Raw genomic sequence first — 23460 nt, 5'->3', positions numbered from 1 at the left:
CTTGGCACAATATGCACTCAATAAATATTATACATCACCATTAAATAAATAACACACGAATGGGTTGTGGTTTTCAGTAGTTTTCTCCTTAAGTCCCATGCCTCGGGACTTAGCATGAGCAAAACGTATTTATATACCCTTATCTTTTTTGCTTGTTTGTTTCTTTTCTCAAATAATCCTGGGTTTGTCCCTACAAAAACTGTCTGCTATCTTAAGGATAGCTCAGTGTATGGAGGGGCAGAAAAGGTCTAAGAGGAGGTTTTCCAGTAGGGTCATAAGTTCATGTATTCTACCACATACTCACTTGGCTATTGTTGAGTTAATACATATAAAGTGCTAAAACAATGCCTGGCTAAAGTATTCTCTGCTAGGAAAAAAAGAGGGAGGAAGAGAGTAGCAAGAGAGAGAACTATCTCCAGTTATCCAAATCATTACCCGGTTCTGTCTGTTTTCTCCTAACTACCTTGGGGGATGTATCCGCTTGCTACCAAGCTCCTGAAGACACTGGGCTTCCTTCTGCTACAGGCCCCCTGGGAATGTTTGTTGTTCTTCCTGGAATGATTTTGCCCCCCTACCTTCTTTCACTTTGTAACCCTTGTTCCTCCTCAGATCTCAGCTCAGGTATTGGTTCTTCCCGAGAGAAGCTTGTTGGGACTCTTCCGCCAGGTCTTCAGTCCTTTGTTATAGGGAAACTTCCTAGCACGGGTTTTTATAGTCATGCTTATGATAATTTGGTTAGTCTGTCTCTTTGTGGTTAGTCCAACACATGGTAAGAAATCTACAAGTATTTATTGAACAGTGAATGAACTGCTCCCATTCTCCCACTTTGAAAGTTTCTCTTTCTTCCTAAGTGCCTAACTGTTAAAGGTTTAACAGTGACTTCAGGAAGTAACCAGAGGAGAAAAGGGTCTGGGGGACGAGATCATCTGGTAGCTACATAACAGGGGCAAAAACAAAAAAGGCATAAAGCTCATAAAAAAGTGTAGGACGTAAGAGCTGGGAGTGTTCTTAGAGATCATCCAGTCCCAACTTCTTCGGTATTGACAGCACAGGAAAATCCACCATTTAGGGTTTTAGTTGAGGATTTCAGCCAACCACCTTCCAAACAACAGCCCTATACACGAATAAAACATGTGTTTCAAACTATGAGAGCTTAAATGTGACTCATCAACATCTGCTTTCTTTAAATATTTCTTTCTCCCAGAGACTAAAATCAGTTACAAGGATGGGATAAATTCTTGCAGCTTAACACATGGCAAAAGACAAACCTTTTATCCCACTTTGTTTGTAGTCCCTTCATTTTCAATCTCAAATGATTTTCTCTATCATATAACTCTTTTGTGAGGAATATTCAAAAGGATCTATTAAGTCCTAACTGTAGAACTGCTTTAATAAAGGAATAATCAAAATACCACCTAATTTCAGTGGAAGACTATCACATTTTCATACTGACCTAGCAAGTAGCCCAGTAGTATTAGAAGACAAAAAGAACTTTGGTCAAAGGGAGGGGGAAAAAAATCATAGTTTGTTTTGAGAATATTCCTTTTTGTCTTTCTCCTTTCTCCCTACCTGACAAAGAGAAAATGTGCCTTGAAGCTGCCTCTTGCTATTCAAGCCCTCCATGAAAATGCTTCAATAACATGGGCCAGGCACAGTGTTACAGATGTTCTTCACTTTCCCTGAACACCTTGCTCCCTCCAATAAAAATGAATGGCAGAAACATGTAACCAGAAAACACAATCAGTGTAAATATGTTAATGGGTTAATATGTCTGAGCAGGCTAATAATACCCTTTGCTCAGTTAAAATCCAAGTTCCCAGAAAGTCCCTTGGGAGTGACTCATGGTGGGGGGAGTTTTGATGGCATCAGACTCAGGGGTTAAATTATGTTTAAGGAGTTGAGTCTTTCTTTCTTTACCCTACAAGTAACAATGTATAGGGAGCTTCCTGGATTAATTTTGGAAAGGGTTGATCCTAAAGATGAAATAACTAATTAATGCCAGGAAAACAGCCCAAGAACCTTAGAGTGCAAAAAGTTCTGTGCAAATGAAAAGTTGTTTCCTACCATAGACAGCTTCAACAAAGCAAAAAGACAAAAGATAGAAATAGCAGTCACTGGTACCTGGGTGGCTCAGCTGGTTAAGCATCTGACTCTTGATCTCAGTTCAGGTCTTGACCTTGGTATATGGGTCCAAGCCCCACATTGGGTTCCACACTGGAGTCCACACTGGGCTCCATGTTAGGCATGGAACCTACTTAGAAAAAAAAAAAAAAATAGCCATCAAAGGATTGCCATGTAGTATCCAGACTATATAAAGAATTTCTGTAAATTGAGAAAACATGAACAGCCCAACAGAAAAGCAAGCAAAAGTTATGAGCAGGAAACTCATAGAAAATTAAGTGCAAATGACCCAGAAACATTTGAAAGGATGATCACCTTCATTTATAATCAGGAAAATGACACTGAGAGAGCAATGAAATATATTTTTTATCTGCCAGATTAGCAAATATCTAGAAGTTTGACATTACCAACTTTTGGATGAGAAGTATGGAAATGTTTACTTTTATATACCACTAATGAGAGAGAAGAGTAAAGCAGTAATGCCATCTGTAAGATTGGACAACCGTAAAAAGTGCCCTCTTTGGAACACTCTATCTCCTTGATCATCCTAGAAATACTTCACACATGTGGAATGAGGCCTCTACAAGGGTGCTCATTAGAGTATCACTTATTTAACAAAGTATGAAATGGTGTTCTCTGTTGTCTTCTCCCCAACCTGAAATCAATAGGTACTAACCCCCTCACATCCCAAAGAGATCCACTAATGATCCCTCAGATTCATTTCCTAAAGATACCTGAAACTAAAGCTGCCGATACTGGGGACATGATGGCAAAACAGCCTAAGAAGACAAGCTAACAAGGAGAGACAGAATCTAGGTTTTTCGGGATATCGTTAAGCCAGTGGCGCTAAACTTCGGAGCAGTTCCACTTGGGAATTTCTTGTTTTGAGGTAGTCAGTCTCTATTGTAGAAGCCATTTTTAGCTGGGTTTCTAACCTTCCTTACCCAATCATCCACTTAACTCTAAAATTAGTGCTGAATTTATAGTCTTCCTCTTCACCTTAAGCCATGTCTTCCTCCCAAGGATAGACACTGATGTATGATTCATGTCAATTTAGGAAGGTAACACTAAATATTAATAAAAACTATCCTTTGAACCCTTATTAGGTGTCAGATGTGAGACACTTTATTTGTGTTATCCCATTTAGTGATCACAACAATTCTAGAAGTTGGGCATTAATATGACCCCCATTTTCCAATGAGAAAACAGATGTGGAAAGGCTTATAGCTTCCACAAAGTCGTCTAAATAGAGAGTAAGTTGGGCTGGTCCCTGAGGCCAGACCACTCTTACTGACCCACCAGATCCTATTCTCACACTGCCTTTCTTTATATTCAAGAACTTAGTAAGTATTCACAACAATTTTAGGAGCTACTAGTACTACCATCTTGAGAAGTTCTAGGTATAGATCATTAAATTTTTACAACCATAGAAATGAGCCAACCAAGGTTTAAAGAGGCTAAATAATCACACAGCAAATAAATGACAGAGCCAGTATTTGAACCTGTCTGTAAGGATAATGACAATAGTGATAGCTATCATTTCTTAGCAACCTACCCATTCCAGGACCCATGCAAGATAGGTCCATGTGTTATCTTCTCTTACTTTCAGAAGTCTATGAGATTTTCCTTTTGACATATTAAGAAACTAAGGCTGAGAAAGTTTTAAAAGCCATAGGTTACAGAGCTAATAAATTGAAGAACTGGTATAATGGGTTAAAAGTAGCAACAAATCCTTTGTATTTCCTGCCATAAAGAGGTAAGGTCTATTTTCCTACCACTTGGAGGATACAGTGGATCCAGAAGTTACTACAGTAATTCACTTGAATGTTCCTGTGGCATCTCACACTCAATATATAAATCTGAGCTAATTGTCTTATCCCTCTAACATAAATCTTTGTTATATGCTTGATATTGATAAACCAAGACTTAGAGTCAAACAGATAGGAAACAAACTCCACCCCAATTGCTCCCATTCTTCAGTCTCTGAATTGAATCTACGTTATGTATCATTGCCTAATTAATCTTCATTAAATGCACCTCTAAAGTTAGTGTCCCATTGAAAAACTGTGCATGGGTTTCCGCTATGTAGCCCATGCATGCCCAGTCTCTTCCCCTACTTCCTTATTTATACTCTAAATTTCAGCCAGAATGAACTATTTATTGTTTCTCCACAGATATCTCCTCACCAACCCCCAACACACACATTCACGATTTTCTGCCTTTATGTCATTGCTGTTCGCTTAAAATTCTCTCCTCTTCCCCAGTGCAATCTGCCAAAGTAATAATCACCTTAAATACTATCTCTTCCTTGGGCTTTTTTTTTTTTTAAATGTCTGGAAGTGATTTTTCTCTCCTTTGAATTGCCCATAAAATTTTCTTTTATTATTTTAAGTATTAATCTTGTATTATAGTTATTTACAAAAAGGTTGTCTTTTGTTTTCTAGATTTCAAGCTCCCTAAGGAAGAGAAGGTATCTTAATCATCAATGTATCACCTATGGTAACCTCCTTTAACCTTACACATAATAGGTTTTGAGAATCTGAGGATCCAATAAATGTTTTATTCTCTCCCTGAGTCAAAACCAACTGAGGAAGACATTGAAGTCATATTGGTGGAGAAATACCAGCTTCATTATTAATAAAAACTAGATTAGAAAATATGACCAAATGACTTGATCTTATACCTCTAAAATAGTAGGCTTATCTACCCTCTCATGGAAGAGCTAGGTAAGTTCAAATCTTCCCCAGGACCAAGACTGACTGGTGTAGAACCAGACCAGAATATACTGGTTCAGCATATGATGGATGCATGGACCACAAAGCCTATATTCTTCTCCCAAACCCTCCCAGAAGAGAAATGAAAAGCAGGGGCCTGAGATACTTGAGAGCAATTGAATTCCCTCTGCTTGGATTGAGGATTGAGGATTGGCCTTGATGAAGATGATGAAATCTAAAGGGCTAGTCTATCTTCAACTAACACCCAATCAGATTCATGAAACAAGGAATAGAAGAAAAACGATTTACAAAGGAGAGTTTAGAGATGTATGTGAATGTAATAATAATGTTAATACTCATAGCAATATGCACTGAAATTTACAATGAGTTGGAGCATTGTTCCAAGGTTTTTCATTGTATTAATTCAGTTATCATCCCAATAACTCTATGAAGCATGAACTAACATTATCTCCACTTTATAAAGAAACTGGGATACACAGAATTTTAAAAATTCATCCAAACTCACACAGCTAGTATGTAGCAGAGCTAGAATTACACACAGCCTCCCTCTAGAACCCAACTATTCATAAGCTGAAAAATATTAATGGCCCTTTTCATACTGCTTTGCTATTGAAACCTTCCCAACTCATACTCCACTTCCCCACCCCTAGCAATTTCAGCCACTCAAGGTTTCTCTTTGTCACAAATAGGTTATTATTGTTTTGGTAGCCTGCAAATGAAAACTATCTGTTACTGTGTGATCAAACCATCATATGATGCATCAATAATGAAATCCCAGATTACTCTCCAGAACCTACATGGCTTTCCAGAAGTAGTGAAAAGCATGCTTCAGTTGTTTTATTTTTCATTAACTTGATTTCCATTGTAAAATAAGTATTCAAGTGATAGTCTCTTGTCTGGAGGTGCCTTTTTCCCCTCACTTCTATTCCCCCAAGCCAGGAATGTGTTGTGTTTTCTTTAAAAATTTCAGTTTACTACTAAGACACTTTGCTTAGCAAATAAAACATGATAGAAGCTGTGTGACATGAAGGTATTCCTAGGGAATGAAAAATTCCTTGCTGATTAAATGCAGGCCTGGCAGACTAAACTGGCTGTTTCTTGGGACATGCTGAGTTGGCACAAATCAAGAGCCATGCATTCTGAAGAGAAGTAGGTATATACAACAACTCAAATATTGAAGACAGTTACCTCCATTGTTGCTACCAGTTCAAAGCTCCAGAAAAACACCTCCACACAAGCCTAATAGGAGGTAATAAACTCCGCCCAGTGTTACCGCAAGCAGAGATGTAGTGCACCCACTTTAGAATTCCCAGAATACCCTGGAATGCGTGAGTCAGTTAGGGGAGGTCAGAGAGGGGGAGCAAGATAAGGTAAAGAAAGGGTGCCTGGGTGGCTCAGTGGGTTAAGCCGCTGCCTTTGGCTCAGGTCATGATCTCAGGGTGCTGGGATCGAGTCCCGCATCGGGCTCTCTGCTCAGTAGGGAGTCTGCTTCCTCCTCTCTCTCTCTCTCTCTCTCTCTCTGCCTGCCTCTCTCTCCATCTACTTGTGATCTCTCTCTGTCAAATAAATAAATAAAATCTTAAAAAAAAAAAAAAGATAAGGTAAAGAAAGCAACACACACAGACCGATTCGATAATGTCGCAGACATCAGTTAGTTGCCTTTTGATGCCCGATTTAATGAAAATCAAAGTTTAAATTATCTTTGGGGGGCACCTGGGTGGCTCAGTGGGTTAAAGCGTCTGCCTTCCGCTCAGGTCATGATCTCAGGGTTCTGGAATCAAACCCCACATCAGGCTCTCTGCTCAGCAAGGAGCCTGTTTCCCCCTCTCTCTCTGCCTGCCTCTCTGCCTACGTGTGATCTCTGTCTGTCAAATAAATAAAAATAAAATCTTTTTTAAAAAATGAAAAAAAATTATCTTTGGAACATGGACAAAATCTGGGTACAGTCTGATATGCTCTAACACACTTGAACAGTCCCTCCTCACCCACAACCAAGCCTGGGAGACCCTGTAGGAAGGGTCAGCAATTTCAGTTAGCTGCCCAGTGACTGTCCCTGTTTCTGCTCCTGATCCTCCATGCCTTACCCCACTTGTTTTGTTTTGGCAAATCCAGCCTCATTTTATTCAACAATATTTATTGAGCAAGGGTCCCTACAAAAAAATAAACGCATTCTCTACCCTCATTAAAGCTGTAGCCTAGAATAGAGAATATGTATTCCTGTTTGAAACACTTAGATAGTTCTTACTTCATAATTACATAGAATCATACAGATATTATTATTAATATATTATGTATGATATTATTAGTATCTGTACTAATCTTACTTCCTGTTGCCCCCTGCTTGGTTTCAGCCTCTCTGCTTATTTCTCTGAGATTCATATTTTGGTCAGACTTTGATTTTGTTTCTTTTCTTTTTTTTTAAGATTTTATTTATTTGACAGACAGAGACCACAAGGAAGCAGAGAGGAAGGCAGAGAAAGAGGGGGAAGCAGGCTCCCTGCTGAGCAGAGGGCCCGATGCGGGGTTTGATCCCAGAACCCTGGGATCATGACCTGAGCCGAAGGCAGGGGCTTTAACCCACTGAGCCACCCAGGCGCCCCTTGATTTTGTTTCTTAGCATTTTCTTATAACACCCTGAATTCCATGTTCCCCAGAGAACTGATCAATTTTGATAATTCTCTGTCCCTATCTCTCTGTCTCTTTCTCTCAAACACACACACCCCGTTCCCAATATCCAGGATGAGAGCTCAGGTTCAGATGCCTTAAACTGACTAACTGACACCTTAGTTACTAACTGACACCTTAGTTACAATCGAAAGGGGGAAATTTTCCTTTCCCTGCTCTAGAAAAATCATCCATATTCAAAAGAAAAGTAGCATGGACCTAATTGCTCAAAGCCGCTTGGTAAATGATCCAAATTAATTACTTAAAATTTTGTTTCCTTTTAAAATGTAACTGTTGAATGAGCAATTGCTCTGTGGAGGGATTGTATACATCTTTCCAGTCAGCAGGATGTTCAAAATATGTTTCCAAAGAACATGAGTTACGATGATTTCACACTTGCCAAAAATAATTATAATTCCTATTTTGAAGCCAACAGAAGCTCAGATGCTTCTGACTGTGTCAGATCTGACTGGAAACAGAACCCTTAAGTCAATGAATCATGAACAAAATCATGTATTGATACTGACATTACATAGGGCACTGGGTATACCCCAGCGGCTTGCAGTGTAAGAGAGGGACAAAGCTGTTGGTGAGAACAATGGCTTCACCACTAAAAAAACAGCCTGAATTACATGCTAGTGAGTAGGACAGCCCTGCTAAGCATCTCTAAGCTGGAGTGAAACAATTACTGGTACCCTTTAACTCTTAAGGGGATTTCATACCTAATGCCAGAGCAAGGGTATGTTTTCTCAGGATTACCACTGTATAGAACATAGTAGCATTTTAGCAGTGCCTCTGACACATGGCAATGGGTAGTGTGGGAAACATTTTTTCTGGCTGCCCAGCAAACATGACTGCCCACGTATTATGTTTAGGGATTGACCCCCTCCGCACTCTCAGTCCATGTGGTTACCATGCAGTTAATTCCACTTTCAGCTCTGGAGTGTGTCACATGACCCAGGTTTGGCCAGAGCATTATTTTGTATGTGCCCATTAGTAATTCACAAGCATGTCAGTCATGCGGAGACTCCCAGATTTTTTGGAGCTGTCAGGTCGCCAGCTGTCAGGTCGCCAGTCTTCTTTCATGCTGGACTCCAAACAGAAATATTGTGAGGCTGGGGCTACTGCAACTCTCTTGTCACCACTGGGAGCCTTAGAATGAAGCGTGAGTGTAACACGCCTGACTCTTCATATGCATATTAAAGAGAGAGAGAAATCAAGAGCTTCTGGGGCACCTGGGTGGCTTAGTGGGTTAAGTGTCTGCCTTCGGTTCAGGCCATGATCTCAGGGTCCATGGATGGAGCCCCATGTGGGGCTCCCTACTCAGCAGGGAGTCTGCTTCTCCCTTGCCCTCTGCCGCTTCCCCTAGCTTGTGCTCTCTCCCTCTCTTTCTCTCAAATAAATAAATAAAACCTCAACAACAACACAACAGCAACAACAAAAAAAGAATTTCTTACCCCTGGATTTTTCAGGTATGTGCACCAATGAATTCCTTTCTTCATCTAGTTTGTGTCTGAGGGTTTTATGTGTTTTGTTTTTGCCTACCACAACTTGCAAGTGCAGTTTATTTTATCTTAGGCAAACATTGGCTGATTCAGGAACTAGTCCTTAAGGAAACTCCCCTTCTCTTCAATCCCTTGAGTCAGTGTTGCTTTTTTCTCCAGAACCCATGACTCACGTGGCTACAGCCGTGTTTTGCTCCCTCTGTGAGCAAATTTTTAAGTCAGATTATCTCTACCTTCCACTTAATCGTGGAAGTTCCCCAAGAGCCAGTATGAGCGGGACTCCACCACCCTCTCCCTCCTTACCACCTCATGGTACTGCCACTTACCGGCTGGGGGGGCTTGGGAAAACCCTCTCCTTGCCTACCCCATCTCCTCCCTCTTCACAGTCCCCTCTGCTAGAGTCCTTTCTCCCAGAAGTTCTCTTGCGCAGCCATTATTGAGAAGGGTCTCGCTTACCCATGGAAAATGTGAGCATCATCTCCTACCCTTCTGTTTCATGACCAAGTAATAATTGTTAACATATGCTGAATCAAAGTGAGGAGGCAGTTATTGCTAAGAGATCTCCATCGATTACCTCATAAAATCCTTTCAACAATCCGATGTGTGGGTTTATTATTCCCACTTCAGGTAACAGAGGCATAGATCAGTTAAATAAATTTTCCAAGATCATACAGCCAATAAGTAACACTAATGTAAGATGGGAAGGAATACTGCGTCCTCCTGTGAATCTCGGAAGTGCGGTTTTGGACTCCACTCAGGTAATGCCTATTTATCTATGTCACAGGACTGGGGCTGGGTAGGAGAGAATGAGCCCAGGGTCTGGCAGAGACTAGATGATTCAAGTAGAGATAAAGTAAAAGAATATATGTAAGATCTGTCTTTTGGTAGAAAAGAAAAGGATAATTTATTATTATAAGGAAACTGGCATCTTCTGATTTACAATTGTTTATAGCAAAGCCTGTTCTGGAAAGACGTGATGCCTCACAAATTCACGTACCTTTTATCTTTGAAAGGCACCGCTCCAGACCTTGTTGTTATGCGTTCTGTCTGCATTCTTTTCCTATCACCGTGTCTTCTACATCTTCACTTCATTAATTCAGCAGTTTGTTGGGCTTTTTTATTATGTACCAAGCACTGCGCCAGGCATGGGGATATAACCAGTTCAGTGTGCCTACTTTAAGGAAGCTTATGCCATCGATCTATACATTACACAAATAAGTACTAACTCAGTGTTGAGACAAATGTTTCGAAAGAGAGAGGATGTTCACACCTGTAAGAGTCTAAATGGGAGAAGTGGCCAGTGAGGGAGGCTAAGCAAAAGAGAACGAGGTGGGGGGGGGAATATATATATATATATATATATATATATATACACACACATATATATGATAGATAGATAGATAGATTTGGAACACATTTATTCAGACCCTCAGTCTCAACATTTTTCCAGTTGATTTGCTCCACCTCCATTTACTCTACCTTTGTTCCTTCCTTTCTTATTCTTAACTTCTCAACACTTTTATGAACACCCATAACCCACCCAACATACTGCCTAACCTGGCCTGCCCTTCCCTGTCCATTTCCCAACCTCTGGGTCATTCTCCAGTCCTAGATTCTCATCAACATGCATATGTCTTCATGTCTGTGTCTCATCTCACTGGCCTTTTCTGTTTTAAAATCATATAGCTGTGATCATACTGTATACATGTGGCAAACAGCCAACTGCCTAGCTGGTATCTATGGTCCCTTCTTCCATAGTAGTAGAATCTTGATTTTATTTGATTTATTTATGCACTTGGCCAAAAATAATGTTTCTCCAGCTCCATTGAAGCTAGGTGTGGTATATGACTAAGCTCTAACAAATGAGAGATAAGCAGAAAGATGGTATGGGAACTTCCAAAAAATTCCTGAAAAGGTATGTGGAATGAGTTGCTTGCCTCTTATTCTTCTATGCCTCTTTCCATTTTCTGCTGGCTAGATTACAGATACAGTCTACAAAGGAAAAAACACTCCTGTCACTCTGTGTCTCTCTGCTCTCACTACTCTACCTCCACCCAGAACACACTACTTCAGAACACTTCTGACCAGATGTGTGGGGTTTCCACATACCAAGCAATTCTACAATAATATCTGGGTGTTGTAAAATTTAACTCAACTCTGAGACTATCTACCTGGATATAGTGCCAAATCCCACAGACTAAGGGCTCAGTCCCCTAAGACTGCCCCCCAACCCACCCACTGTAGATGACAAGTGAAAGCTCAGGTTGTCACCTATGCTTCTGACAGAGGTTCACATCTGTCATCACATCAAAATAAACTTTGATTATACTTAATCCACCATTGTTCTGAGCGTCTGTTACTTTTTGCCCAATTTAATTGTAACTAAAACAGTGAGGCTTCTGGGAACACCCCTTCAAAAGATGACATGCCCAGTAGCATGAACTTTTTTTTGCTTTTTTTTCCTTCTGCTTTCTGCCTGTAGCATAGACACAAGGGCCAGTGCATGGGCAGCTATTTGAGCCAACTTGGAAGATTATAGAAAGAGATGGGGTGCCTGGCGACTATGGAACTGCTTTGCCATGGATTTATTTTGTGTGAGAGAAGTGCAAACCTCTCTTGTTTAAGGACGGGAGTTTTAGTTCTTTGGTACTAGCAGCTGAACACAATTTCTAGCGGATAATATTTATAATTCTGTAAAGAATCTCCTTTATCCACTTGACATAACAAAGCATCTTTTATGCAGTTTTAGAACTTTACTTGACAAACTGCTGTTAGCACTCATCTACGTCAACTGTCAGTAGATTTTTGACAGTGGTGACAGGTACATAGGTAACCAGCTATATGGCTTTCCACATGTACTGTCATCCTCATTGTGTCTCTGGAAAACTGCATTTGGATATGGCATGGAACATTCTTTATTCCTTTAACCCAGATAGTTTTGTTGAGCTTTGGTGTCAAAGGTACCTCTGGAGTTCCCCATCTCCTTCATGGGAAATTTCAGGATCTCTTTGAGTGCCCACGGGGCACGCCTCTTGAAACCCACTTCATGGATGTGCTTGTGGATGTTGATGATGAATTCTCTAGTAGTCACCTCCCTAATGGCAGAATGGTCTTCTTTCCTCTCCACTCTTCTTTTTCTGAGCCATTCAACAGGGCTTCTGTTGGAAAGGAAGAACTCAAGCTATTGTGGGAGAGGGAAAGCAGCATCGACCAAGAACATTTTTAAATCATCAAAACTCTTTGTGATTATATTGTTAATGTCACCATTATATTCCATTGCCTAAGTGAGCCATGATTGAACCACATGAGTTCTGGTCTTAAGAAGTTTATGAACTTTTTCTCATTTAATTGCCATTCTAAGCCATGCTTAAAAAGTATTTCACCCTTGGGGCGCCTAGGTGGCTCAGTGGGTTAAAGCCTTTGCCTTTGGCTCAGGTCATGATCCCAGGGTCCTGGGATCGAGCCTCACATTGGGCTCTCTGCTTAGCAGGAAGCCTGCTTCCTCGTCTCTCTCTCTGCCTGCCTCTCTGCCTACTTGTGATCTATGTCTGTCAAATAAATAAATAAAATCTTTAAAAAAAAAAAAAAGTAGGGGCGCCTGGGTGGCTCAGTTGGTTGAGCAACTGCCTTCGGCTCAGGTCATGATCCTGGAGTCTCAGGATCGAGTCCCACATCAGGCTCCCTGCTCAGCGGGGAGTCTGCTTCTCCCTCTGACCCTCTCCCCTCTCAAGATCTCTCTCTCTCTCAATAAAAAAATAAATAAATAAAATAAAAATAAAAAAATAAAAAAAAAAAGTATTTCACACTCAAGTGCAATTACTACACATGTCATTTTCTACCAAGACTCACACTTCTCAGGTTTCTGGTTTCCTCATCTCAAGCTTTTTGATGAAGAATATTACATTGGGTCTGAATAAACTCAGTGCCCTTGGAAGTACCCACCTCACTCCCTAAAAGGGGGGCCTCGGCAAACTTCTCTTCCAATGAGAGTACAGTGTTTCCCTTCCTGACCCACTACCTGTGTGCAATTTCAAACCCTCCACTGACATTCTGGATTTCAGGCTTTTGCTTGATGCCTAAATGTTGTCTGTTTGTTAGCTTTCCCTTGAATGACACCTCAGTGGTACCGTCTGTCTGGATTCTCATTTTCCTTTAGATGCTGTATATCTGCTGCGCCTCCTGCGGCCGGCGTGCCAGGCCCAGCCCACTCTTGCGTCCAGCCTGGGTCATTCCAGGTAGAACATTGAGTAATCTCCCTGTGGGCTTATGTGGTATGTTTTACTTATTGGGGTGAATTTTGCTTGGGTATCTTGGGTGTTTGACATTTCCATACCCCCAGGCCTCTAACTCCAGTTATGATCTTCTGTGGGGAGTTTCACTACTTTCCTATTGGCTGGAGATCTGTATTCTACTTGTCCTTGTTGATCAAAACTACTTTTCAGAGCCTGGCCACTTTTCACATTCTACTTTGCTTTGTTTCTAGATGAAATTCTGGGAATATTTGGGCTATGTGACACTAATTTATGCTGCACTTGGCTTGTTTGTTTTTATTATGTTATATCAGTCGCCATACAGTTTTCGATGTAGTGTTCCTTGATTCATTGTTTGTGTTATAACACCCAGTGCTCCATGCAATATGTGACCTCCTAAATATGCATCACTGGGCTCACCCTCCGATTTCCCCCCCTTCATTCTTCCCCTTCCTTCTTCTAATATCTTCTATGCTATTCCTTATGTTCTGCAAATAAGTGAAACTATATGATGATTGACTGTTTCTGCTCAACTTATTTTACTTTATGCTGCACTTTGAGAGCTTCTTCCCATGCCTCCAAAATATGACCCCACTTTGATTTTGGATAACTGGCCATCAGTAGATTAAATTTGGAATATCCAAATTTAGCTCCTGTCATTTGGTCCTTTATCCTGGCCACTAAAAACCGTTCTTAGTTTACCACTAATCTTACTGGCCTTTTATTAATTCCCCTCCCTCCCTCGGTGTTAGTTTTCTTATTCTCAACTTGCCATCTTTACGAGGAGAGGTATACTGGTAGATCCCAACCCCTCTGGTCTCTAGTTTGCTAGGAGCCAACCATGACAACCAAAGATGCTGTTGCATCTAGCAGAGAGAGAACCACCAAGTTAATTCAGTGAATTACAGCAGCAACAGATCAAGTCGTTGATCTCATCAAGCATCAATAGTCATACCAGAGGTCAGACCCGGGTGAATCCTGAGGATACCAAAAACAGAATTCAGCCACTAAAGGCTTACATTTATTATCCAGTTACCTGTGTACCTGGCATATGGATAAGCACTTTAAACCTTACCTCATTTAATTTTTACCAAAGCCACACAGGGTATGTGCCATCATTATCTCTATTTCTCATACACAGATATCCAGGTTTCTAGAGGTAAGAACACAGTTCTGGTGTTATGGAGGACTAAATAATAAGACCCCTTCCTACCAACACTGTAAGACCAAAAATAAACAAACAAACAAATAAATAAATAATTTTTTGAATACTTAGGTAACCTTGCAAAAAAGAATGGGAAACCACCAGGCATTAAGGGGGAACTAAAACTTGGTGTGGTAAAGTAAGCTGACACTATGTCTGCATGGGGGTTCTAAACTTGAAATAGGTCTTACAGGCTAGAGATTTGGGATTCACCATTCAACAGAAACAAGAGACAAGGTAGAGATTTGAAATGGAGGTTTCTATATGCACCAACACTACCAAGGTCTCCATCCTTGATGAAAGAAAGGAGAACAAGAAAAAAGTCTGTCCAGGAGACAAAGGAAAACTTACCTCTGACTAAACAATTTGGTTCTGGACCAAATCCACTGGTTCTGGACTAGTGATTGTCCGTGATATCTGGTAGAAACGAATAAAACATTATGAGAAGCACTTCCAGAAATAAAGCCACAGAAGTTTCCCTAGCAAAAGCCATCACTGATGAATTCTAGGAACATCAGCAGGTACTGTAATTGGGGAGATGATCACCTCCACGAAGCTGAGAAAACAGAATCATAAGAAATCGGCTATGAAATAAGTTTCCTGAAAAAAGTAAACAGATGAAGGAAGAGAAATATAAGGAAAAAAAACTACAAAGAAAAAAAGGATAGGTGGATTTGGAAAATGACCGGATAGAGCAACTGGAAAAGGGAAATAGTCATGGAGAGGTTGAGTAACTTGCCTGAGGTCACTCAGCCAGAAAGTGGCAGAATTGGACGTCAAAGCCCAGCTTTCTGTGTCCCACACTGTGCTCTAAACATCAGGCCACTCTAGCTTCCTACAAGTCAAAATCTAAGATACCGAATTCCATAGGAAAACCTCCCTCTGATGGCAAAACCTCTTTGGAGTAAGCTTATTACTAAAAATCACATGCAGGAGCTTGAGGTGAAACAAAACCAAACCCTTGCCTTTCTAGAGGGATTTAACAAGTTACAGCAAAAAGGTTTTGAAATTAGTAAGATCCCTGGGAAGATTTTTATAGATCACTAAGTGACGAGATTCATCAATGGCTTTAACCATGAATGACACAACCCATTTAAGTTTCTGAATGCTTGTCATTTGTCATCTGTGGTTGTTTGAATGAGTTGGGGAGGAGGCGGGGTGAGACTGCTGGGTGGAAGCGATACGCAACTGAGCTGGAGGCCGTTCACTGTTTTGAAAAATATAGACTCTGCTTCAGTTAGCTCCCTTCTCCTCCCCTACTCTTCCACTAATCCTGACACACAGGCAATTTACAGATGTTTACTCCAAACTGAACAACAACAGCAGCTGAGGGTTTGCTCAGGTTGATTGCTCTAGAAGCCTGGCAATCACCAGAAACACTGTTACCCTGCATCGTCTCCGGGTCACGGAACTAGAGTCCTCATATCAGACTTTTCTTACGAGGCCTATCACATGGGACATTTAACAATCCTTCATTGTTTTTAACTAATACCATTTCCAACGTGAGGACCTGTAAAGGTTATTGTTAATGAAAAAGTCATTATTTTACCCTGTTTGTTAGATTAGCATTTTTTTCATTTCATTTTATTTCTTTTCGGTGTTCCAGAATTCATCGTTTATGCACCACACCCACTGCTCCATGCAATACATGCCCTCCCTAATACCCACCACCCGGCTCACCCAACCCCCACTCCCATCCCATCCAAAACCCTCAGTAGCATTATTTCACAGGTAGTTATCTCTGGGTTCCCAGGATCTCAATGTAGTTAAGTATTATTCTGTTCTTTCCACACTTTCCATGATGTCTTGTGAAAGCCATCTCATACATAAAGTGCTCAAAATGTTAGTGAACACAAAGAAGAATAGAATGGGAGCTTTATGTGGTTGATGCCAGGTGGCAAAGCGTAATGAAATTAATGTAACATATCCTCTTTCTAACTAATGCCTGATCATAGGGCAGAATGTGTCTCTGCTCCTCCAGCTAAGCTACAACTTTCAAAAAGGTGTTTACTGAAATCTGATCTTTTACAACTAGAGGTTTATGATCTCATACAGCTAACAAGGACTGGTCTTGTGTTTTCTGCCCTTTCATATTTTCAGGATGTAATCTGATTTTAGTTTTTGTCAGGCAACCGGAACCTGGCAGATTTAAGAGCACTGAATAAAATTGGGCCATCCAGTCCAGAACATGCTCAGCAACTCGCTGAGCGGACCACGTAGATAAGCCTCTCTGGAAAAGTGTCTCTCTGCAATTAGTCATTCAAAAAGAGAGGGCGGTTTGGTCATCCTTTCAGGCGATAATCACATTCTGTTCCGGTGACCGGTGGTAATTAATTGTACTTTGTGCCCAACATAAAAATAAACACAGGGGAAAGTGCAGTGTCTGGTAAATGCCGCTGGCATTCTTGGAATTTAGGCGAGTTTCTTTGAGTGGTGTAAAGGAAGAAAAAGCCTCACTTCCTCCAAGAATAATATCGGGTTAGAACAGCAGCTGACCTGTAAGAGCACCCTCCTCACACCTCCAAATGAGCCTTTATGTTTAGTAATTTTTGATAAAAACAGGCGCTTGACGAAACTAAGCATTAATGTCGTTTATGTCCTCTCAAGAAAATGTAAACAAAGATCCACTTGGATAAGCACTTTGGAAGGGTTAACCTTATAAAGAATACAATTATTTTACCAGCAAAAAATGGTCTTATTTGGGAATAGCATGGATTTGCAATTTGGGATGTAAAAGCTATGGCAAAACTTAAGCAAGTCCAACAAACAAAGGAGAGGACTGTCAGGGAGAAGGAAGAAGTTGGGAGGGGTTGTTTTGAAGGAAAAGTCCGTTGGCGGTTTCTCATTAGCAGAGTTGCTGAAGTAGTGGATTTCTTGTAGGAGATTCAATGTACATCTCCCCCTGTTTGCCTGTAACTGGTGATTCTTTCCTGTTGATACCTTTCCCTTGGAGTCTGTAACTGACAGTTCTTCCTGTAATTGACAGTTGAGTGGAATAGTTCCCTCTTCTCCTCTCACTTTAGTGAGGTTTCCCTTTATTAATTGCCACAAAATAAAGGCAATACCTGTGCAGGTCACGGAAAGTACATTGACTGAAGCATCACAGACTAAAAAGCTAGAAGACAATTTAACAATATGTTAACTAACTAGAATTTAAATAAAAGCTTGAAATTTGGGCACCTGGGTGGCTCAGTGGGTTAAGCCGCTGCCTTCGGCTCAGGTCATAATCTCAGGGTCCTGGGATCGAGTCCCGCATCGGGCTCTCTGCTCGGCAGGGAGCCTGCTTCCCTCTCTCTCTCTCTCTCTCTGCCTGCCTCTCCATCTACCTGTGATTTCTCTCTGTCAAATAAATAAATAAAATCTTAAAAAAAAAAAAAAGTCTAAAAAAAACCTTGAAATTTTAAAAAAGGCTAAAAGAAATAGTTTCATTTGGGCCTTTATTTCTCAATAGAGAAACCGCGTTCAAGGAGGTATTGGACCTACCTAAAGTTAGTGGCAGAGCTTGGACCCAACCTATATCTGCTGAGTGCGAGTCCAAGGCTCTTTCTACAGTACAATACAGCACAGAATGAGGGAGGAATAATGAACTTTCCCATAGTTTAAAACCCTAAAGTCTAGAGACTAGGGAATTCAAAAGCAGTTAACATTCTGTCTTCATTAGGACTAGGAATTAACAAACATTTTCATGCAGCTTACGGAAAGGAGACTGCAGAATCGATTTGGTGGTGGGTTTCTTTTTTTTTTTCTTATTTTGTTTAAAGTATTCCAGATTTTAGCAGCTGAAGTACCAATGGTGTGATTTTTAACACATATGCATGTCCACTGTATTATGTAGTTTTAAAAACAGTATTTACATTTTATTATAAGAGCATATAAGAGCCATAAATGGAAAACAAGATCAAAGAAAAACAGAATCATTTGTCATAAAGAGCAGGTAACCTTAGAATGAATATAAAATAGTGTTTCTCAACTTTCAGTATATACCGTCGTCTACTAAATATCTCTACTCCAAGGCCCGCCCTTCTTTGTTAAAAAGGAAGATAAGAGGGGCACCTGGGTGGCTCAGTGGATTAAGCATCTGACTTTGGCTCAGGTCCTGATCTCGGGATCCTGGGATGGAGTCCCTGCATAGGGCTCTGCTCTCAGCAGTGAGTCTGCTTCTCACTTGCCCTCTCTCTCTGCCCCTCCCCCTGCTTGTGCGTGCTCTCTCTCAAATAAATAAAATCTTTTTTTTTTTTTAAAGGAAGATTAGCAAATGTGGGTGGGAATGTTAATATAAATTAGCACCACTCTGAGACTTGATTTTTGTTATAATCAGAAAAACTGAAGGAAATTTGAAAAGAAAATAAATTATTCCTGTGATTCATTTATATAACCCTTCTAATAATCTCTTTAACCATTGGATCAGTTTAGAGAAAACTACTACAGCTACTGCATTTATTGTCATTATTACTTAAAATTAAAAAATTAAAGTCCTTTAGGACCCTGTTATTCCCTGCAAGAACTGTAAGAGGTGGTACAAGATAGCGGAGGTCATGGACATATAGAAATACATGGAAGCAAAGCTATTCAGGGTTTCCCCTCTAACTTGATTTCTTTTTTGGATTCACATCCTGGCTTTACTACCAATTATCTCTGTGACTGTGGGCAAGTCATCATTCTCTAAGTTTCAGTTTCTTTCTTTCTTTCTTTCTTTCTTTCTTTCTGTGAAATCATATGGTTTTTATCTTTCTCTTTTGCTTAACATAACACTCTCTAGCTCTATCCATGTCATTGCAAATGGTAAGATTTCATTCTTTTTATGGTTGAGTAATATCAAATTGTGTATATATATACCACCTCTTTATCCATTCATCAGTTGCTGGACATTTGGGCGCTCTCCATAATTTGGCTATTGGTAATAGAGTTGCCATAACACCAGAGTGATGTAACCCTGCAAATCAGTACATTTGTATCCTTTGCATAAATACCTAATAGTGCAATTGCTGGATCATAAGATAGTTCTATTTTTAACTTTTTGAGGAACCTCTATACAGTTTTCCAGAATGGCTGCACTAGTTCACATTCCCACCAACAGTGTAAGAGTGTTCCCCTTTCTCTTCATCCTTGCCAACATCTGTTGTTTCCTGCATTGTTCATTTTAGCCATTCTGACATGGCTATGGTATGAGGTGATATCACATTGTAGTTTTGATTTGTATTTCCCTGATGATGAGTGATGCTGAGCAACTTTTCATGTGTCTGTTGGCTGTCCCTATGTATTCTTTGGGAAAATATCTATTCATGTCTTCTGTCCATTTTATGACTGGATTATTTGTTCTTTGGGTGTTCGTTTTACCAGTTCTGTATATATTTGTAGATACTGACCCTTTGTCAGATCTGTCATTTGCAAATATCTTCTCCCATCCCATAGATTGCCTTTTAGTTTTGTTGATTGTTTCCTTCACTGTGCAGAAACTTTTTATTTTGGTGAAGTCCCAATAATTTATTTTTGGGTTTTGTTTCCCTTGCCTCAGGAAACATATCTAGAAAGAAGTTGCTACAGCGTGTCAAAGAGGTTACTGCCTACGTTCTCCTCTAGGATTTTGATGGTTTCCTGTCTCACAGTTAGGTCTCTCATGCATTTTGAATTTACTCTTGTGTGTGGTGTAAGAAAGTGCTCCAGTTTCATTCTTTTGCATGTTGTTGTCCAGGTTTCCCAACACCATTTTTTGAAGAGACTGTCTTTTTCCCACTGGCTATTCTTTCCTGCTTTGTCAAAGATTAATTGCTGATATAGTGGTGTGTTCATTTCTGGGGTTTTCTATTCTGTTCTGTTGATCTATATGTCTGTTTTGGGGCCAATACTGTATTGTTTTGATGACTACAACTTTGTCATATAACTTGAAGTCCAGAATTGTGATGCCTTCCGCTTTGCTTTTCTTTTTCAAGATTGCTTGGGCTACTTGAGGTCTTTTGTGGTTCCATACCTATTTATTTATTTAAAGTAGGCTCCATGCCCAACATGGGGCTTGAACTCCCAGCCCTGAGATCAAGAGCCTGACAGGTACCCTGTCAATTTCTTCATCTTTAAAGCCAGAGTTAGGGTTGTTACAAAGATTTAAAGTCCTGATACACATCAGACAATTAAGTATCTGACTCTTGATTTCAGCTCAGGTCATGTTCTTAGGGTTGTGAAATGGAGTGGGCCCTACACTGGGCATGAAGCCTGCGTTAAGATTCTTTCTCCCTCTGCCCCTCCTGCCTGCCTCTCAAAAAAAAAGAGAGGTCTAATGCATATAAAAACACACAGTGCTTTATAAATGTTATCTCAGTTACTGGTTTTTTAATATTGTACACTGCTATACTACAGGCTAAATTTTAAGAAAATGTGTATAAGGCTCTCATGACAGGAAGAGTAAACTACCATTATTCAGAACAAAAATATCTTTAGGTGGATACTTTGTATGCTGGACAGATCAGACTAACTTCCTCCTCATGGGAGACTTCTGTTGCCTAAGAGCTGCTCTCCTAGGTTCTCTGAAAGGGCACACTACAGAGAGAACCCACAGTTAAATGTTTACAGAACAATTTGCCATCCACCCCCTAATGGTCTTGTTGTGCCTCTTCTGAGGCAACTGTTCATGTTGGCAGGCTTTCAGCCGGCTGCTTGGGCCACCCAGGGTCAGGAACATGTGTGAGATTCTTAAGGGTTATTTCCCAGGGCATCGTAACTTCTGGGGCTGGTGAGGGAGGCCGGCAACATGAAAAGTCTAGTCACAGACTCTAGAATGTTTGGACACAAGGTAGGAAATCGAGCAGAGAAGTGATGGACGGTGTAGGTTAGGCATGAATACAAGAAAAATAAATGCATGAGGAATGACATGGACAAAAACAAAACAAAACAAAAAACAGGATAAAGTTTTAAAAAGCAAAAAAATAAAAAAATAAAAAACCTGTGAGATAACACTCCACTGTAAAGTACTGGAAACCCCAAAAGCATTCTTCAAGCAAAGCAATACTGCAGAAAAGATGTGATTTAAGGGAAGATGGGATAAAAACAGATGACACTGCCCTGACAAAACTAGAAGGTGAAAGAGGAAGGTATTTGGCTAAAAAGGTTTTTATAGAAATTTCCCACAGCTAACTTTATGTTAGGACCTAGTTTGTGAGAAGTATGTTGTATACATGCCATATTTTTATCAGCAGCTTTGAAGGCACACTTTCATTTTGACTGACATGTCTTTATATAAAAAACAAGAATGTAAAGATTTGATTTTCTTCCTTAAGTTGCATTCCTCGACTCTAGCCAAGCCTCACAAAGAGTAAAAGATGATAAATTCCAGCGTTTTCCAAGCCAGACTGACTCGGAGGTGGTGGCTGTTTGGCTTTTATTAGAAACATTAGGAGAAATAAATTATTTGAGACTCACAGAAAAATGTGTGTTATAGACATAAAATCTCCAAATTTGGAAAATATTTAGTGATCTGACAGTTAAAGTAATAAAATCTATTGCTTTTCTCCACTGCTTAGAAAACATGTCTGCAAGTGGATGCATTGAAAGACCATGGTGGCAATTCTGCATATTTCAGTTTCTCAAGATTATAGTTAATGTGTTATAATCACCAGGCCGACTTTTTTTTTTTTAAGGCTTTGCTTCCCAGGCAAGTGATAGTAAACATTAACTTGCCCATAGTGGATTCATCAAAGAGAGTGGTTCTCAACATTAACTGTGTTCTGGAGGCAACAGAGGAGCCTCTAAAAATGCTGACACCGGGCTGGCACCTCTAGCAATTTGGATTTAACTTGCATGGGATGCATCTTGGGCACTAAGAGTTTTCAAAGCTCCCTGGGTGATTTGAATATGCAGCCAAGTTTGAGAAACACTGAAAACCTTTTCACTTGCTACTGAAAAGGAGGGTCCAGGAACCCGTCTCATTGCTATCAGCGGGGAGCTTGTTAGGAAAGCAGGATCTGAGGCCCCACCCCCAGATGCTGAAGTAGAATCTCAATTTTGCCAAGATCCCCATGTGTCTTACATGCACGTTCAAGTCTGAGAATCACTGCTCTACAGAATTCTTATCTTTGATCCCTTTTTCTTTCTTCATGTTAGGCAGTAATTACATGAAAGGAAGAATAGCTCAACTTTTGTTCTCTAAAACTTCGGAAACAGACGTTCATTTCTATGACATTCTGCAAAGTAATAAGCGGTGGATGATATGAAGAGAGATTCATATATTCAGGGTTGCCAGATAGAATATAGTATGCCTAGTTAAATATGAATTTCAGATAAGTGATATTTTTGTTTGTTTGAGTAAAAGTGGGTCAGAAATATTGTATGGAACATATGTATACTAAAAATAGTATTCATTGTCTGAAATCCAAATTTAACAGGCATCCTGTATATTTATTCGTGAAATCTGGTAACCCTGTATATATTCCCAGGAGTGTCTGTTTGCTCTCTGGGCTGTCCCAGTAAAAAAAGAGGAAATGATACCATAAATGGCCAAGTAGCTATCCCCTAAGCTGTCTAGACTGATTGACTATAATGTTTCTCATCCCGCCCAGACAGCCAGGCCTCTGTGACTTTCCTAAACCGGACTGGTGACTCACCCAACTGGGAGAGTAATGGGAAATTTACTTGCTGACTCAGGAACACATAAACCTTGGCAAACTTTTCCTTTAGTCTAAAACAAAAGAAAAAGATTCTAAAGCAAATGTTAGATACAGTACAATGTATAAAACACTTCAACTTGAGGCTGCAGGCGAAGGCAACAGCTTGTAATCACATGTTTTCTATTGTTTGATTAAAAGACATTTTCACGGTTGGTTCCACTATTGCACTCAGAAGCTGGTATTTTTCTTAAGAATCACTGCTATTTAAACCCCTCCAAGGCTGCTTTCCAAGAATACATTTTAGATCCATTTTCTCAATACTGCATGTAGTTGGCAAATCAAGTAACACATTTTTGAACAGAGATGTGGGTCTGGATTGGATGTCCA

The 23460-nt window shown here is 40.1% G+C and overlaps 1 long non-coding RNA gene across 1 annotated transcript; it reads right to left on the bottom strand.

The window, feature by feature from the left end:
* Positions 1–245: 245 nt before the first annotated feature.
* LOC131827000 (uncharacterized) lies at positions 246–9047 on the bottom strand. The gene is made up of 3 exons (XR_009351846.1): positions 8978–9047; positions 2122–2251; positions 246–1114 (listed from the first exon to the last, which is right to left on the bottom strand). It is a non-coding gene; the product is annotated as an uncharacterized LOC131827000 (long non-coding RNA).
* Between the last annotated feature and the right edge of the window lie 14413 nt (positions 9048–23460).

The sequence above is a fragment of the Mustela lutreola genome, chromosome 3 (assembly GCF_030435805.1).
Source record: "Mustela lutreola isolate mMusLut2 chromosome 3, mMusLut2.pri, whole genome shotgun sequence".
NCBI classification, from domain to species: Eukaryota; Metazoa; Chordata; class Mammalia; order Carnivora; family Mustelidae; genus Mustela; species Mustela lutreola.
Note: the sequence above shows the minus strand (reverse complement) of the source record. Positions and strands in the feature narration are given on the sequence as shown.